The following is an 18,247-nucleotide window of genomic DNA, read 5'->3' on the forward strand; positions in this document are numbered from 1 at the left end:
CCCCCACCTCATCCATTTACCCCTGCTTCCTCCCACCTAATCCTTTTACCCCCTCTACCTGTCCTTTTACACCCGCTCGCCCCCACCTCATCCGTTTACCCCTGCTTCCTCCCACCTAATCCTTTTACCCCCGCTCCCCTCTCCCTGTCCTTTTACACCCGCTCGTCCCCACCTCATCCTTTTACTCCTGCCCCCCCACTTCATCCTTTTACCCCCGCACCATCGTTTTACCCCCCACCTGCCATATGGCAGCACTTTGTGTATCCCTGGCTGTTGAGGTTACCCCTCATACCTGCGCAGTCACCTCTTAGCTGCTATTTGTCAGAGACGCCATGTTCTGCAGTAGGATCACCACTGGGAGCAGTGTCCTCCGATCTGGGCAGGAATCCCTGATGCTGCCCATATACAGAGCTGGGTGACTGGGACTCGTAGACCTCAATGGACAGGAGGAATTGGGTAGGACCGACGCCTTTCATAACCCGTCCCATGTTTTCCTGTGAAGTGTTTGGATGGGAGTCTTACTTACTTCCTTTGTCATCCCTCCTTCCTTCCCTTTCCATCCGTTACTTACTTCCTTTCCTTTCCCTCCTTCTTTCCTATCTGTCTTCCTTTCCTTTTCTTCCTTCTTTCCTATCTGTCTTCCTTTCACTCCCTCCTTCTTTCCCATCCTACCTTCCTTTTCCATCAGTTTCTTACTTCCTTCCTTTCCTATCCCTCCTTCTTTGCTATCCGTCCTTCCTTTCCTATGTCTCCTTCCTTCCTATCCCTCCTTCCTTCCTTCCTTCCTTTCCTATCGTTTCCTACTTCCTTTCCTATACCTCCTCCCTTCCTTTTCCATCCATTACTTACTTTCTTTCCTATCCCTCCTTCTTTCCCATCCCTCCTTCTTTCCTATCCCTCCTTCCTTCCTTTTCCATCCCTCCATGTCTTACTTCCTTTCTTATCCCTACTCTTTTCCTATCCCTCTCTCGATCCTTCCTTCCTTTCTCCCTTTCCTATCCCTCCATCTTTACTCCCTTCTTTCTCATCCGTTTCTTTCTCACTTTCCTGTCCGTTCCTTCTTTCCTATCCATTTTTTAATTCCTTCTTTCCTTTCCGATCCCTCCTTTCCTGTTTTCTTTCCTTCGCCCTCTTTTATTGCTCTTCATATGATGGCCGCCATGTAGACGTGCAGTACGAGATGAAAGCGGGCTGGCTTCTCCTGCAGAGCATAATGAGATGGTGCTGACTTTCTGATTCACGGCCATTAACACTTTCTACATAAACGTATCCCTTTGTTCTCTGACAATTATCCCCACCCGAGGAAGTATTCACCAAACCCTAATGAGATCAAAGAGTTAATACGCCAGGAGCCCGTAAATAGAAATGAAAGGAAGCCTTGAATGGCAGATCTGCAGAATACGACTTGCCACCTCGTCGCCTTAAGATGAATGATGTGCGGAGACAATCCGTGCTCTCCACATCTGGAAGACGCCACAAATCCTCGAGTTAAAAGCTGAAATCTCAGGGCTGTGGTTTCATAAACCATAATATGTATCAAGTTAACCCCTGAAGGACATGGCCCGGTGCGGTACCTAGCTATGCAGAGATGTCTTTTGTATCTGAATTTTCATTTCTCCCCTGATGCGGCCTCTACAGCATTAAAGAACAGGGAGTATCATTTTCTGTTTTCGATAATAATAGCTTGTGAGCTCCTGGGACACGGACGATAGGATAGATGTACTAGGGGATTTACTAATTCTGTGCAATACACAGTCCAGTTCCATTATCCTGACCACTATCTACTCTCAGCTTCGGCAGGGTGTAGATCATGACTGAAGGCAGGTGTGTGAAATGGACTTGGTGGGTATATAAGGTGTGTGATAGGCTGTCTGCACACACAGCCCTTGGTGGGTATTTAAGGTGTGTGATAGGCTGTCTGCACACATATCCCTCGGTGGGTGTATAAGGTGTGATAAGCTGTCTGCACACATATCCCTCAGTGGGTATATAAGGTGTGATAAGCTGTCTGCACACATATCCCTCGGTGGGTATATAAGGTGTGAAAGGCTGTCTGCACACACAGCCGTCGGTGGGTATATAAGGTGTGTGATAGGCTGTCTGCACACATATTCCTCGTGGGTATATAAGGTGTGATAGGCTGTCTGCACACACAGCCGTCGGTGGGTATATAAGGTGTGTGATAGGGTGTCTGCACACATATCCCTCAGTGGGTATATAAGGTGTGTGATAGGCTGTCTACACACATATCCATCAGTGGGTATATACAATGTGTGATAGGCTGTCTGCACACATATCTGTGGGTATATAAGGTGTGATAGACTGTCTGCACAAATATTCCTCAGTGGGTATATCAGGTGTGTGATAGGCTGTCTGCACACATATCCTTCGGTTGGTATATAACATGTGTGATAGGCTGTCTGCACACATATCCCACGGTGGGTACACAAGGTGTGTAATAGGCTGTCTGCACACATATCCCTCGGTGTGTATATAACGTATGTGATAGGCTGTCTGCACACATATCCCTCGGTGGGTATATAACGTGTGTGATAGGCTGTCTGCACACATATCCCTCAGTGGGTATATAAGGTGTGATAGGCTGTCTGCACACACATCCCCCGGTGGGTACATAAGGTGTGTAGTAGGCTGTCTGCACACATATCCATTAGTATGTATATAAGGTGTGATAGGTTGTCTGTACACATATCCCTTGGTGGGTAAATACGATGTGTGATAGGCTGTCTGCACACATATCCCTCAGTGGGTATATAAGGTGTGTGATAGGCTGTCTGCACACATATCCCTCGGTGGGTATATAAGGTGTGTGATAGGCTGTCTGCACACATATCCCTCGGTGGGTATATAAGGTGTGATAGGCTGTCTGCACAAATATCCCTCAGTAGATATATAAGGTGTGATAGGCTGTCTGCACACATATACCTCGGTGGGTATATAAGGTGTGATATTGTCACGGTCCCTCCTGTGAGAGAGGTGAGAAGATCGTCTAGACTTGCTATACGTGAGGCTATCTGACAGGTCTCTCTGTATGTTTTTGTTTGGCAGGATCTCACTTCTCCTCAGGTGCCGCTCGTTATCAGTGATGAGGCTCTATTTAGGTCCGCCTCACACTGCTGACCATGCGGTTAATAGTTTCTGCTTAAAGTTGCTAGTGCTGGTTTGTCCTGCTTCTCCATACATCTCTAAGCTAAGTACTTGTTGCCTTCGCTGCTTCTTATCGGCTGTGTGTTGTTTCTAGGTCTCAGGGAGACGCAGGTTCCTTCATTCTGGAAGGAACCAGCTGTCTCATCCCTTGCTACCTATCCTAGGGCTCGTCAGTTTTAGCAGGGCTTTAGGTATCCGGTGTATGAGTATTTCCACCATCAGGATCTGCTCATACTGGCAGGCGTTAGGGAAAGGCCTAGGGATTATTAGGAGGTCACCATCCCTCTTCCTTAGCTTTTGAGGCCTAGATTGTTATCGATTCGTTGTGGTGTGTATTTGGTGTTTTCCCTTCCCCTTTACCTGTGACAGATAGGCTGTTTGCACATATATGCCTTGGTGGGTATATACGATGTGTGATAGGCTGTTTGCGCATATATGCCTTGGTGGGTATATACGATGTGTGATAGGCTGTTTGCGCATATATGCCTTGGTGGGTATATACGATGTGTGATAGGCTGTTTGCGCACATATCCCTTGGTGGGTATATACGATGTGTGATAGGCTGTTTGCACACATATCCCTTGGTGGGTATATACGATGTATGATAGGCTGTCTGCACACATATTCCTCGGTGGGTATATAAGGTGTGATAGGCTGTCTGCACACATATCCCTTGGTGGGTATATAAGGGGTTTGATAGGCTGTCTGCACACATATCCCTCAGCTGGTATATAAGATGTGTGCTATGCTGTCTGCACACATATCCCTCGGTGGGTATATAAGGTGTGATAGGCTGTCTGCACACATATCCCTCAGCTGGTATATAAGGTGTGATAGGTAGGGATGAGCGAACCCGAACTGTATAGTTCAGGTTCGTACCGAATTTTGGGGTGTCAGTGACACAGACCCAAACCCGAACATTTTTGTAAAAGTCCGGGTTCGGTGTTCAGCGCTTTCTTGGCGCTTTTTGAAAGGCTGCAAAGCAGCCAATCAACAAGCGTGTCATGGAACCATGAACCAGACGTACAACAAGAGATAAGTGGAAATAAGAAGGCTTTATTGAAAATCAAGCTGTAAGCAAAAGTCCAATCGGATGGCTAAACCGAAGCAGGGTCTTGCGTAGACAGAGGTCAGGAACCAGAAGGGTAGTCAGACGAAGCCTGGATCAGGAACCAGAAGGGTAGTCAGACGAAGCCAGGATCAGGAACCAGAAGCAGCAGCAGTCTTAGAAGCATGTGCACACAGGAGGACCAAGCAAGGAACTGAAGCCACTGACCTCCTATATATATGAACTAGGCATCCAGCTCCTCCCAGTGGGAAGGAGAAGCCGCAGGGTGGGAGGCTACAAGAAACCCAGAAACCAAGATGGCCGCCAGCACATGTCAAACGAAGGAGAACAGCAAGAAGGTAAGACCATGACAGTACCTCCCCCTCAAGGGCCCCTCCTCCGCGGAGTAAGGAACGGTTTCTGAGGGAAGCGTGCGTGGAAGGCTCGGAGCAAGGCAGGAGCATGGACATCTGCGGAGGGAACCCAGGAACGCTCCTCTGGACCATAACCACGCCAATGGACCAAAAACTGCAACCGACCGCGGACCAGGCGTGAGTCCAGGATATTGCTCACCTCATACTCCTCACGATTGCCCACTTGGACCGGACGAGGCCGAGGAACCGAGGAAGTGAAACGATTACACACCAATGGCTTCAACAGGGAGACATGAAACACGTTGGAGATCCGCATGCCAGGAGGAAGCGCAAGGGCATAGGCTACCGGGTTTACCCTGCGAAGCACTCGGAAGGGACCAACAAAGCGAGGTGCCAGCTTGGGAGTGGGCACTCGAAGATTGAGGTTGCGGGTGGACAACCATACACGGTCTCCGACCTGGTAGGAAGGAGCGGGCGCTCGTCTGCGATCAGCCTGGAGTCTCTGGCACTGCGCAGAGACCTCAAGGGACCTCTGGATCTGTACCCAAGAAGCACGTAGGACGGAAAGGTGATCCTCCACAGCCGGAATATCCTGGGGAGAGAATACCTCCGGTAACACGGCAGGTTGGAACCCATAATTGGCCATGAAGGGAGACGTCCCAGAGGAAGAGTTCACCGCCGTGTTCCTGGCAAACTCAGCCCAAGGCAGGAGGTCAACCCAATTGTCTTGGTGATCGGAGACATAGCAACGAAGGAATTGCTCCAAGGCCTGATTGGATCGTTCTGCGGCCCCATTGGACTGAGGGTGGTAGGCCGAGGAGAAAGAGAGATGAATCCCCAACTGGGAGCAAAAGGCGCGCCAGAACCTGGACACAAACTGACTCCCCCGATCCGACACAATCTCCTTGGGCAAACCGTGCAACCGGAAGACCTCCCTGGCGAAAATCGTGGCCAACTCTTGTGCAGAGGGTAACTTCTTGAGAGGAACACAGTGGCACATTTTGGAAAACCGATCCACAATCATGAGAATGACCGTATGGCCTCGGGATGCAGGGAGGTCCACAATGAAATCCATCCCCAGGTGTGACCATGGGCGCTCCCCGGTGGCTATGGGTTGCAAAAGGCCCAACGGAAGGTGCCGAGGGGACTTACTCTGGGCACAAACGGAGCATGCCGCTACATATGCGGCGATGTCGGAACGTAGAGAAGGCCACTAGAACAGACGTGAAACAGCCCAGGACAGCTGATTCTTTCCAGGATGCCCCGCGGCCTTGGAGTTATGGTAGGTTCGCAACAACCGAGTGCGCAACTCCTCAGGCACAAAACATCTGCCGTTGGGTCTCCCAGAGGGAGCACCAGATTGAGCCGCCAAAATCTGCTCACCCAGGGGAGAGGTCAGGCTGGTGCGAATGGCGGCCAGGATCTGATTCGGAGGTATGACCGAAGTCGGAATCGACTCCTCCCCGGACAGCTCGGAGTACTGCCGTGATAAGGCATCCGCTCTGATGTTCTTGGAACCGGGTAGGTAGGAGACCACGTAATTAAAACGTGACAAGAACAGAGCCCATCTGGCCTGACGTGGTGTCAATCTCTTGGCCTCAGAAAGGTAGGTCAGATTCTTGTGGTCCGTCAGGATGAGAACCGGAACCACCGAACCCTCGAGCAAGTGCCTCCATTCTTTAAGGGCCTGCACGATGGCCAATAACTCCCTGTCACCAATCTGATAGTTGCACTCCGCGGAAGACAGTTTCCGGGAGTAAAACCCACAAGGAAGCAGAGGACCCTCTGGTGTTCTACGCTGAGACAGAAGGGCGCCTACTCCCGTCTCAGACGCGTCCACCTCGAGGACAAAGGGCAACCCAGGGTTGGGATGCGACAGAATCGGAGCCGACACAAAGGCGGACTTTAGAGCCTCAAAAGCTTGGATGGCCTCGAGCGGCCAGACCTGGAAATTACTGCCCTTCCTGGTCAGATCCGTGAGAGGCTTGGCTAGCATAGAAAAGTCCCTGATGAACTTCCGATAATAATTGGCGAAGCCCAAAAAGCGCTGCAGGGCACGAAGACCACTGGGCTGGGGCCACTGTAAGACAGCCGAAACCTTCTCAGGATCCATGGAGAACCCCTCAGCGGAAATGATGTAACCTAAGAAGGTTACCTGGGATCGGTGAAATTCGCATTTCTCAAGCTTACCGAACAGCCTGTTCTCTCGTAACCGTTGCAACACTCGTCTGACATCCATAATGTGGGCCTCCATGGATTCAGAATATACCAAGATGTCATCCAAATAGACCACCACACACTGCTGCAACAGGTCACGGAAAACATCGTTGATGAATTCCTGGAAGACTGCGGGCGCATTGCACAACCCAAAGGGCATAACCAAGGATTCATAATGACCGGTCCTGGTGTTAAACGCGGTCTTCCACTCATCGCCCGCCTTGATCCTTACCAGGTTATATGCCGCCCTCAGGTCGAGTTTGGTAAAGACCGTGGCCCCTTTGAGGCGATCGAACAGCTCGGAAATCAAGGGTATCGGGTAAGCGTTCTTGATCGTGATGCGATTGAGACCCCTGTAATCGATGCAAGGCCTCAACTCACCGCCCTTCTTTTTCACAAAGAAAAATCCAGCCCCTGCCGGGGACGAGGATTTGCGGATGTGTCCGCGTGAAAGCGCCTCCCTCACGTACTCCTCCATGGCCTCATTCTCCGCTACCGACAGTGGATAGACCTTGCCACGAGGAGGAACGGCACCAGATTGTAACTCTATGGCACAATCGTATGGGCGGTGCGGAGGTAGGGCAACCGCGCGCACCTTATCGAATACATCCCGGTACTCTTCGTATTCAGGAGGCAACAGAGAGTCCGAGGAAGTACACAGCAACTTGACAGGCCCATGGATGCAACTAGCCCCACACTGCGGTGACCACGAAAGGATCTCGGCCGATCTCCAATCGAAAGTCGGATTATGCTTCTGGAGCCAGGGGTACCCCAAGACCACCGAGTAGTGTGGAGACGAAATAACCTGGAGACAGACCGACTCTCTGTGAATGGCACCAATGGCTATCCCCACTGGAAGGGTCTCATGAGTCACGTGTGGCGGCAGAAGGGGTCTGCCGTCTATCGCCTCAAGAGCCAGTGGGGAACCTCGAGGCTGCAGAGGAATGGAATTGGCGGCAGCGAACACGCTATCAATGAACAAACCACCAGCACCAGAGTCCACCAACGCCTGGGTCGTCACCGAGCCCCCGACCCAGGAGAGGACAACAGTGATCAGTGGTTTGTCAACACGGGAAACCGGGGACGAGGAGACTCCACCCAAGATCTGCCCCCGACAGGATCTCAGGTGCGAGCGTTTCCCGGACGGTTCGGACATGCCAACCGAAAATGCCCACCGAGACCACAGTACATGCATCGGCCCTCGCGTCTCCGGAGTACCCTCTCCCCCTCGGACAGGCGAGCAAACCCCAGCTGCATGGGTTCACCCCCAGACAAGTCATCCCCAGGAGGCGTGGGAGGAGAGGGAGGCACGGGTGGGACAGCAAACGTAGGCGCCAACCTGTTAGAAGACCTCCGCAGGCTCTCCTTAAAGGAAGGTCTCTCCCTGAGTCTGGTGTCAATCAAAATCAGGAAAGAAATAAGAGACTCGAGCTCCACTGGTAGGTCCTTAGCTGCAACCTCATCCTTCAAGGCATCCGAGAGACCATGAGAGAAAGCAGCGACCAGAGCCTCATTATTCCAGCCCACCTCTGCTGCCAGGGTACGAAACTCAATGGCGTATTCAGCTACGGATCGTGAACCCTGTCTGATGGACATAAGGAGCTTCGCAGCAGAGGCAGCACGAGCCGGCACATCGAATACCTTCCGAAGAGAAGCAACAAAACCGGAAAACTCGGCAACCACCGGATTGTTGTTCTCCCATAAAGGGCTGGCCCAGGCCAAGGCCTTGTCCGAGAGCAGCGAGATCAAGAAGCCCACCTTTGATCTCTCAGTAGGAAAAGCATGTGGCAGCAACTCGAAATAAATGCCCACCTGGTTAAGGAAACCTCGGCACTGAGTTGGCTCTCCCCCAAAGCGCTGTGGAAGGGGGGCAGAACCGGTCATACCCCGAGACACCGCAGGCGCAGCAACAGGTGTCGGGGTAGACTCTGGTGCAACAACCGGAGCGGCAGTAGGAGCGGGCCCAGGAGCGACAACCGACCCATCGGCAACGGAAGCGAAATGAGCCGTGCGTTCAAGCAGGGTTTGCAACGCCACAGCGAACCGACCCAACAGGTGATCCTGCTGATCAAGTCTGGCAACCAGCGTAGGTAGCGAGGATGGCCCTGTACCGTCAGAATTCATGGCTTGGTCCTAATGTCAAGGAACCATGAACCAGACGTACAACAAGAGATACGTGGAAATAAGAAGGCTTTATTGCAAATCAAGCTGTAAGCAAAAGTCCAAACGGATGGCTAAACCGGAGCAGGGTCTTGCGAAGCCAGAGGTCAGGAGCCAGAAGGGTAGTCAGACGAAGCCTGGATCAGGAACCAGAAGGGTAGTCAGACGAAGCCAGGATCAGGAACCAGCGGGGTAGTCAGACGAGGCCAGGATCAGGAACCAGAAGCAGCAGCAGTCTTAGAAGCATGTGCACACAGGAGGACCAAGCAAGGAACTGAAGCCACTGACCTCCTATATATATGAACTAGGCATCCAGCTCCTCCCAGTGGGAAGGAGAAGCCGCAGGGTGGGAGGCTACAAGAAACCCAGAAACCAAGATGGCCGCCAGCACATGTCAAACGAAGGAGAACAGCAAGAAGGTAAGACCATGACACATTCATACGTAACTCCCCGTATAACACAGTGATAACTCTGAGTACAGATATTGTAGTACAGGCATGCTCAACCTGCGGCACTCCAGCTGTTGCAAAACTACAACTTCCAGCATGCCCAGTCTGCCTACAGCTATCAACCTACAGCAGGGCATTGTGGGAGTTGTAGTTTTACAACAGCTGGAGGGCCGCAGGTTGAGCATGCTGTTGTAGTAGATGGGTGGGAGACCCCAGAATTCAGAACATCCGGCAGTGTTGGCCAAACTCTACACCCCCCCCCCCCCACCCAACCCTACCGCGATCACTACAAAATATATAGGAGAATACAGCATCACATACCTGTTACATCCAGTGATGTCTCCTGTGATGTAGACTTTCTTTAACATCTTCATTCAGAGATAAGACCGCCATGACACCTTCTTTCAGCCGCATCTCGTCTCTGCAGAGTTTCACAGAAAAAAATGTTTAGATTCCTCACTTTACTATCATCCTCCCCCTCCCGGTGCCTCAATACTGTCATCCTGTTGTTACTCCTAATACTGTGGCAGAGTCGGACAGACAGACAGTCCCCCATAATAACATGCTCCAAAACTGTCCTCCATGGCAATAGCGTTCCTTACAGAAGGGTACCTCAACTCCAGTCCTCAGGGCCCACCTGACAGTCATGATTTCAGGATTTCCTTAGTATTGAGCAGGTGATAGAATTAGCGTCAGTGCATCAGGACTTACCGTAGGTATTCATTCTGGGGGATATTCTGAAATCATGACTGGTTGGTGGCCTGGAGGACTGGAGTTGAGACACACAGTATCTCCAATAGCAATCCCATTATTATGTGCTCAATAATAATGCCCCCATAGGGCCCCTAGTAGACATAAGGCCTCCAGGAGTGCCCCCACCAGCAGTAACAGAAGGGGACATTTTATATATATATTACAGAGGGGGTCATTATATATGCTAATAATAATACAGAGGGATCCATTATATATTATACAAAGGGGCCATTATGTATAATTATACAGGGGGCCGTTATATATATTATACATAATGTGACTATGTATAGAGCAGAAAGCTTCCATGTGTAGAGCCCTGGTACAGATTCTGCAGAATAGGGGTTGTTGTCATGTCTTGGTGAGCGGTGACCAGCATGACCAGGCCTCCAGCACAGTACAGCAGGTACCATCATGAACGGCTCTGTACCGGGAGGGTCACTGAGTTCACACTGTGAGGGACAGACAGAAAGTGTGACTTTTTAACCAAAATGCCTCTGTCACTCCTTGGTTGGATCTACCGGTAATTATTGAGACTGCAGTGTAAGTAGGTTTGTTTTGCAGTCACTCACAGCAGCATCTTGAGATCATGCCTGGCATCAAAAGTGGCCCCTGGATCACCGTTGCGCTTGGTCCTAAAGCGGCAGCCATCTTCTCTTAGTTCTTTTTGCTCCGCAGTGTCTGAAAAGGTGGGCGGAGCCTATACCAGTGCCAGGTGCTTACAGCCGTGCGCGCGCTCCTTCGGCTGGACTGAGAGCCCCCCCCCCCACGCTACGCCCCTGTTCACAGTTAGCAGATCTGAATTGATCTAATCTGATCTCCTCCCTCCTGGTCTCCACTGACTAACTAGGCCTAACCTAGGTATATATAAGACCTAAGCTCTATCCCCATCTAGTGGTGGGATGTATAAATTGCACCTAACAGGCCTTTTAACAGGGATTTTGCTGATATACAAATGCAAAGTTATACATTACAGTACAACGCAATTTTTATAATAAAAAAGTACTTTTAAGCAGTGCCCACACACACGTAGTGGGACGCTGCAAGCGGTTTGGCGACAGTACCCAGATCAGCCCAAGGAGGGTGGTCCCCGCTGTTGCTGCTTGCTCCGAGATCTCTAATGTCAGTGGTGATGAAGGTGACGATGATGACGTGTCAATGGACGTCACGTGGGTACCCACAAGAGAGGAAGAGGAGGGGAGTTCAGAGGGAGAGACAGAGCAGCAGATAGGGAGGAGAAGCAGGCAGAACTCAGTGCACAGGAGGCAAAAAGCAGACTGCAAATGTATCTGGAGCGAGCCGTCCACCATGCACGGTCACATCTGACGCTCCCAGGACACCGGCACATGGCTCCGCTGTGTGGGCTTTTATAATGTGTCAGCTGCTGACAATAGTGTTGCCATCTGCAGGCTGTGCTGTCTAGGCGTAAGTCGCGGTAAGCCCAACACTCACCTAGGAACGATTGCCTTAAGAAGCACCTAGCCTCCCATCACCGAGACCAATAGGAGCAACGCTGTCAGAACCCACAAAGCCACACTCCTGGAGCTCCACATCCTGCCTCTTCTCATTCTCCTCTCTTTTTGGGCTTCTGTGGCCCAAATGTTCGAGTGTAAAAAAATGACAACGCCGGATAACTCTCTTGCCCAACAGCTGACCACTGGCTTGTCGGAACTGCTAGCCCGTCAACTACTGCCATATAAAATGGTGGACTCGGAGGCCTTTAGAAAATTTGTGGCAATTGGCACACCGCAATGGAAGGTCCCCAGAAGGGCATCCCTGAACTATATGGCCACGTTCAGCGGCAAGTGAATATATATCTGGCACACAGTGTCGATGCCAAGATACATCTGACCACAGACACATGGTCTAGCAAACACGGGCAGGGAAGGTATATAACTTTTACTGCCCACTGAGTGAACCTTCTGACGGCTGTCAAGCATGTAACCCGTGGCACCCGTGTAGATTTCGTGTTACCGCCACGAATTGCATGCAGGCCTGCCTCTTCTCCTCCTCCTACTCCATCCTCCCTCTCCTCCTCAGCTGACTCCTCCTTTTCCGCTGCTACTGCCTCTTCCCCTGCACCCCCCAAGATCCCCAGAACCTATTCGACGTGCCAGGTGAGACGTTGCCGTGCTGTGCTGCAGCTGTTGTGCCTGGAAGCCAAGAGCCACACCGGTCCTGCACTGCTTTCAGCTTTGCGGTCACAGGCAGATCAGTGGCTAACCCCGCTCAATTTGACAGTTGGTAAAGTGGTGTGCGACAACGGTGCCAATCTGCTGAGCGCGCTGAAACAGGGCAAAATGACACACGTGCCGTGCATGGCACACGTCCTGAACTTAGTCATGCAGCGATTCATTGCCAAATACCCCAGGGTCCAGGACGTATTACGGCATGCCATAAATCTCTGGGCCAGATCTTACACGGCCATGGCACGCTTTGCTGACGTTCAGCGGCGACACCACCTGCCTGTCAGACGTCTGATTTGTGACTGCCCGCCGCGATGGAACTCCACTTGTATATGCTTGATAGGCTGCTCCAGCAGAAACGTGCAGTTAACTACTACCTGTACGAACTCTGCGGCAGGACAGGTTCTGGGGAGCTTGGTTTCTTTTCACTGCGCCAGTGGCTGCTCATGCGACGCATGCAGACTTCTGCAGCCATTTGATGAGATCACCAAACTGGTCAGTCGCAGCCAGGACACCATCAGTGACATCATGCATTACACCTTCTTTCAGGAGCGTGCATTGCGTTGTGTCATTGATTAAGCCGTTGAGAAGCAGGAGCTGGAAGATAAGGAAGAAGTCACAATGCTGGATGAATTCCCGGGGGGGGGGGGGGGGCTACTCCATCTGAGACAAGTCAGCAGGAGTCTGAAGAGGAGCCAGAGGAGGATGGTGCCTGGGGGAGGAGGAGCAAGAAGAGCAGGCTTTAAACTTTTTGGGGATCCCTGGTGTTCTCCGTGGATGGGGGGGAGGAGACCGAGGACGACCGGGTTAACGGCCGATGTGGACGCTCTGAGAAGCGAGGAATCCCTTGACTTGTGGGTGTGCAGGCTTGACCTGTGGCCAGAGCTGGCATAATTTGCCATGGAACTCTTGGCTTGCCCCTCGTTAAGTGTCCTGTCCGACAGGACGTTCAGCACAGCAGGGGGAATCGTGACTGATAAGCGCACTCGCCTAGCTCACGACAGCTGGACTACCTCACATTTCTAAAAATGAATGAGGCATGGATCTTGGAGGAATTCAACACCTGTAACAACCACGTGTAATTGAATTTCCTCAAGAATGGTCCCTTTCTTATGTAGATACAGCGGCATAAAAGGCCTCTGTCCGGTGAATGCATAATTTTTTGGGCCTGTAATCTAATTGGCCAACAGTAAAAATGTTATACGGTGACCGCCTAATATTCCTCCAGCCAAATAATTACTTGTTCTTTTCTGTCCGGTGAATGCCTAGAGTTTGCGACCTCGGAGGAATTCAACACCTCTTGGGACCTCGGAGGAATTGCTCTAAGGGGGTCGGCCCCACTGAGGTCACTGTTGCTCTAAGGGGGTCAGTACCACTGAGGTCACTGTTGCTCTGAGGGGTCGGTACCACTGAGGTCACTGTTGCTCTAAGGGTCGGTACCACTGAGGTCACTGTTGCTCTAAGGGGGTCGGCCCCACTGAGGTCACTGTTGCTCTGAGGGGGTCGGCCCCACTGAGGTCACTGTTGCTCTGAGGGGGTCGGCCCCACTGAGGTCACTGTTGCTCTGAGGGGTCGGCACCACTGAGGTCACTGTTGCTCTGAGGGGTCAGTACCACTGAGGTCACTGTTGCTCTGAGGGGGTCGGTACCACTGAGGTCACTGTTGCTCTGAGGGGGTCGGTACCACTGAGGTCACTGTTGTGCTGAGGGGGTCAGCACTACTGAGGTCACAGTTGCGCTGAGGGGTCGGTACCACTGAGGTCACAGTTGCGCTGAGGGGTCGGTACCACTGAGGACACTGTTGCTCTGAGGGGGTTGGTACCACTGAGGTCACTGTTGTGCTGAGGGGGTTGGTACCATTGAGGTCACTGTTGCTCTGAGGAGGTCGGTACCACTGAGGTCACTGTTGCTCTGAAGAGGTCGGTACCACTGAGGTCACTGTTGCTCTGAGGAGGTCGGTACCACTGAGGTCACTGTTGTGCTGAGGGGGTCGGTACCACTGAGGTCACTGTTGCTCTGAGGGGCTCGGTACCACTGAGGTCACTGTTGTGCTGAGGGCTCGGTACCACTGAGGTCACTGTTGCTCTGAGGGGTCGGTACCACTGAGGTCACTGTTGTGCTGAGGGTGTCGGTACCACTGTGGTCACTGTTTCTCTGAGGGGGTCGGCCCCACTGAGGTCACTGTTGCTCTGAGGGGGTCGGTACCACTGAGGTCACTGTTGCTCTGAGGGGGTCGGTACCACTGAGGTCACTGTTGCTCTGAGGGGGTCGGTACCACTGAGGTCACTGTTGTGCTAAGGGGGTCGGTACCACTGAGGTCACTGTTGCTCTGAGGGGTTGGTACCACTGAGGTCACTGTTGCTCTGAGGGGTCGGTACCACTGAGGTCACTGTTGCTCTGAGGGGTCAGTACCACTGAGGTCACTGTTGCTCTGAGGGGGTCGGTACCACTGAGGTCACTGTTGCTCTGAGGGGGTCGGTACCACTGAGGTCACTGTTGTGCTGAGGGGGTCGGTACCACTGAGGTCACTGTTGCTCTGAGGGCTCGGTACCACTGAGGTCACGGTTGCTCTGAGGGGGTCGGCACTACTGAGGTCACAGTTGTGCTGAGGGGTCGGTACCACTGAGGTCACTGTTGCTCTGAGGAGGTTGGTACCACTGAGGTTACTGTTGTGCTGAGGGGGTCGGTACCACTGAGGTCACTCTTGTGCTGAGGGGGTCGGTACCACTGAGGTCACTCTTGTGCTGAGGGGGTCGGTACCACTTAGGTCACTGTTGCTCTGAGGGGGTCAGCCCCACTGAGGTCACTGTTGTGCTAAGGGCTCGGTACCACTGAGGTCACGGTTGCTCTGAGGGGGTCGGTACCACTGAGGTCACTGTTGTGCTGAGGGGGTCGGTACCACTGAGGTCACTGTTTCTCTGAGGGGTCGGTACCACTGAGGTCACTGTTGTGCTGAGGGGGTCGGTACCACTGAGGTCACTGTTGCTCTGAGGGCTCAGTACCACTGAGGTCACTGTTGCTCTGAGGGGGTCGGCCCCACTGAGGTCACTGTTGCTCTAAGGGGGTCGGCCCCACTGAGGTCACTGTTGCTCTGAGGGGGTCGGCCCCACTGAAGTCACTGTTGCTCTGAGGGGGTCGGCCCCACTGAGGTCACTGTTGCTCTGAGGGGTCGGTACCACTGAGGTCACTGTTGCTCTGAGGGGTCAGTACCACTGAGGTCACTGTTGCTCTGAGGGGGTCGGTACCACTGAGGTCACTGTTGCTCTGAGGGGGTCGGTACCACTGAGGTCACTGTTGTGCTAAGGGGGTCGGTACCACTGAGGTCACTGTTGCTCTGAGGGGTTGGTACCACTGAGGTCACTGTTGCTCTGAGGGGTCGGTACCACTGAGGTCACTGTTGCTCTGAGGGGTCAGTACCACTGAGGTCACTGTTGCTCTGAGGGGGTCGGTACCACTGAGGTCACTGTTGTGCTGAGGGGGTCGGTACCACTGAGGTCACTGTTGCTCTGAGGGCTCGGTACCACTGAGGTCACTGTTGCTCTGAGGGGGTCGGCACTACTGAGGTCACAGTTGTGCTGAGGGGTCGGTACCACTGAGGTCACTGTTGCTCTGAGGAGGTCGGTACCACTGAGGTTACTGTTGTGCTGAGGGGGTCGGTACCACTGAGGTCACTCTTGTGCTGAGGGGGTCGGTACCACTTAGGTCACTGTTGCTCTGAGGGGGTCAGCCCCACTGAGGTCACTGTTGTGCTAAGGGCTCGGTACCACTGAGGTCACGGTTGCTCTGAGGGGGTCGGTACCACTGAGGTCACTGTTGTGCTGAGGGGGTCGGTACCACTGAGGTCACTGTTTCTCTGAGGGGTCGGTACCACTGAGGTCACTGTTTTGCTGAGGGGGTCGGTACCACTGAGGTCACTGTTGCTCTGAGGGCTCGGTACCACTGAGGTCACTGTTGTGCTGAGGGGGCCGGAACCACTGAGGTCACTGTTGCTCTGAGGGCTCGGTACCACTGAGGTCACTGTTGCTCTGAGGGGGTCGGTACCACTGAGGTCACTGTTGTGCTGAGGGGGTCGGCACTACTGAGGTCACAGTTGCGCTGAGGGGTCGGTACCACTGAGGTCACTGTTGCTCTGAGGGGGTCGGAACCACTGAGGTCACTGTTGTGCTGAGGGGGTCGGTACCACTGAGGTCACTGTTGTGCTTAGGGGGTCGGTACCACTGAGGTCACTGTTGCTCTGAGGGGTCGGTACCACTGAGGTCACTGTTGTTTAGAGGGGTCGGTACCACTGAGGTCACTGTTGCTCTGAGGGGGTCGGCACCACTAAAGTCACTGTTGTGCTGAGGGGCTCGGTACCACTGAGGTCACTGTTGCTCTGAGGGGCTCGGTACCACTGAGGTCACTGTTGTGCTAAGGGGGTCGGTACCACTGAGGTCACTGTTGTGCTAAGGGGGTCGGTACCACTGAGGTCACTGTTGCTCTGAGGGGTCGGTACCACTGAGGTCACTGTTGCTCTGAGGGGTCGGTACCACTGAGGTCACTGTTGCTCTGAGGGGGTCGGCACCACTAAAGTCACTGTTGTGCTGAGGGCTTGGTACCACTGATGTCACTGTTGCTCTGAGGGGGTCGGTACCACTGAGGTCACTGTTGTGCTAAGGGGGTCGGTACCACTGAGGTCACTGTTGCTCTGAGGGGTCGGTACCACTGAGGTCGTTGCTCTGAAGGGGTCGGCCCCACTGAAGTCACTGTTGCTCTGAGGGGGTCGGTACCACTGAGGTCACTGTTGTGCTAAGGGGGTCGGTACCACTGAGGTCACTGTTGTGCTGAGGGGTCGGTACCACTGAGGTCACTGTTGCGCTGAGGGTTCGGTACCACTGAAGTCTGTAGTGTCCCACTACGTAACTGACGTAATCATGTACCTCGCGAGACTTGGACTGCGCATCACTGGAGTGAGTAAACTTTCGGTATTAACCGACCCCTTTGTATTCAAGTACCGGGAAGATTCCGATCCTTGCTGGGAGACTGGGGGGAGGTCCATCGTTAGTAATTAAGGACTTGATCCAGGGGAAAACGCATCCAATTCGGATTTCGGCCTGCTCCTTAAAGAGCCATACCCTCTCCGTGGTCACCCTTAGCAACGGCCTAGAGAGTGAAGTCCAGCGTGAGTTTGCCTACAGGACTTGCCTCCATAGACCACGCCATGTCCGCCTCTGAGGAAACGGGGCAGATGGACCCCAACGAGTTTTCTGTAATTCACGCAGCTGAGAACAGGGCGCCCGCCGCTGCGGCAGCATCCAGTCTGATGCCGCTGACCATGCCATATTATTTTGGGGCCCCCTGGTTCCCGCGATATTCCAGGGAAGCCCCCAAACTGAAAGACTTTAAAGACCAGATCCTGGCCTTATTCCGGCTTTATCCTATCTCCGCTGAGCAACAGATGGAGATTCTCTTAGCGCAGTTAGAGGGGGCCACCCACAGGGAGGTCATGTCATGGCCCAGCTCCGAAAAAAAATAACATGGAACAGATCTTTGATCGCCTCAGCACCACGTTTGAAGCCAGGACGGTGTCGGAAGTTAAGATGCAGTTTTTCAGCCGGAAGCAACAGCCCGGTGAGTCACTCCGTGATTTTGCTTTGTCACTGCAAGAGACCTTGAGGGCCGTGGTCCAGGTGGATCCCAGGGAGGCTGAGCACCAGGACCGGACTCTGAGAGAGCAGTTCATTGCGGGTGTAAACGCTGAGCACTTAAAGGGCCAGCTGAGAATGCTGTCGACCCAACACCCCAATTGTGCGTTTTTGGACTTTAAAGAGCTGGCCATCAGTATCCTTGTCACGACCATGGTCGTGACTCCTGAACCGCAGGCTGTTGCCTGCGGTTTGGTTTGGTTGTTCAACCACAGGTG

This window comes from Bufo gargarizans, chromosome 3, assembly GCF_014858855.1.
Source record: "Bufo gargarizans isolate SCDJY-AF-19 chromosome 3, ASM1485885v1, whole genome shotgun sequence".
NCBI lineage: Eukaryota > Metazoa > Chordata > Amphibia > Anura > Bufonidae > Bufo > Bufo gargarizans.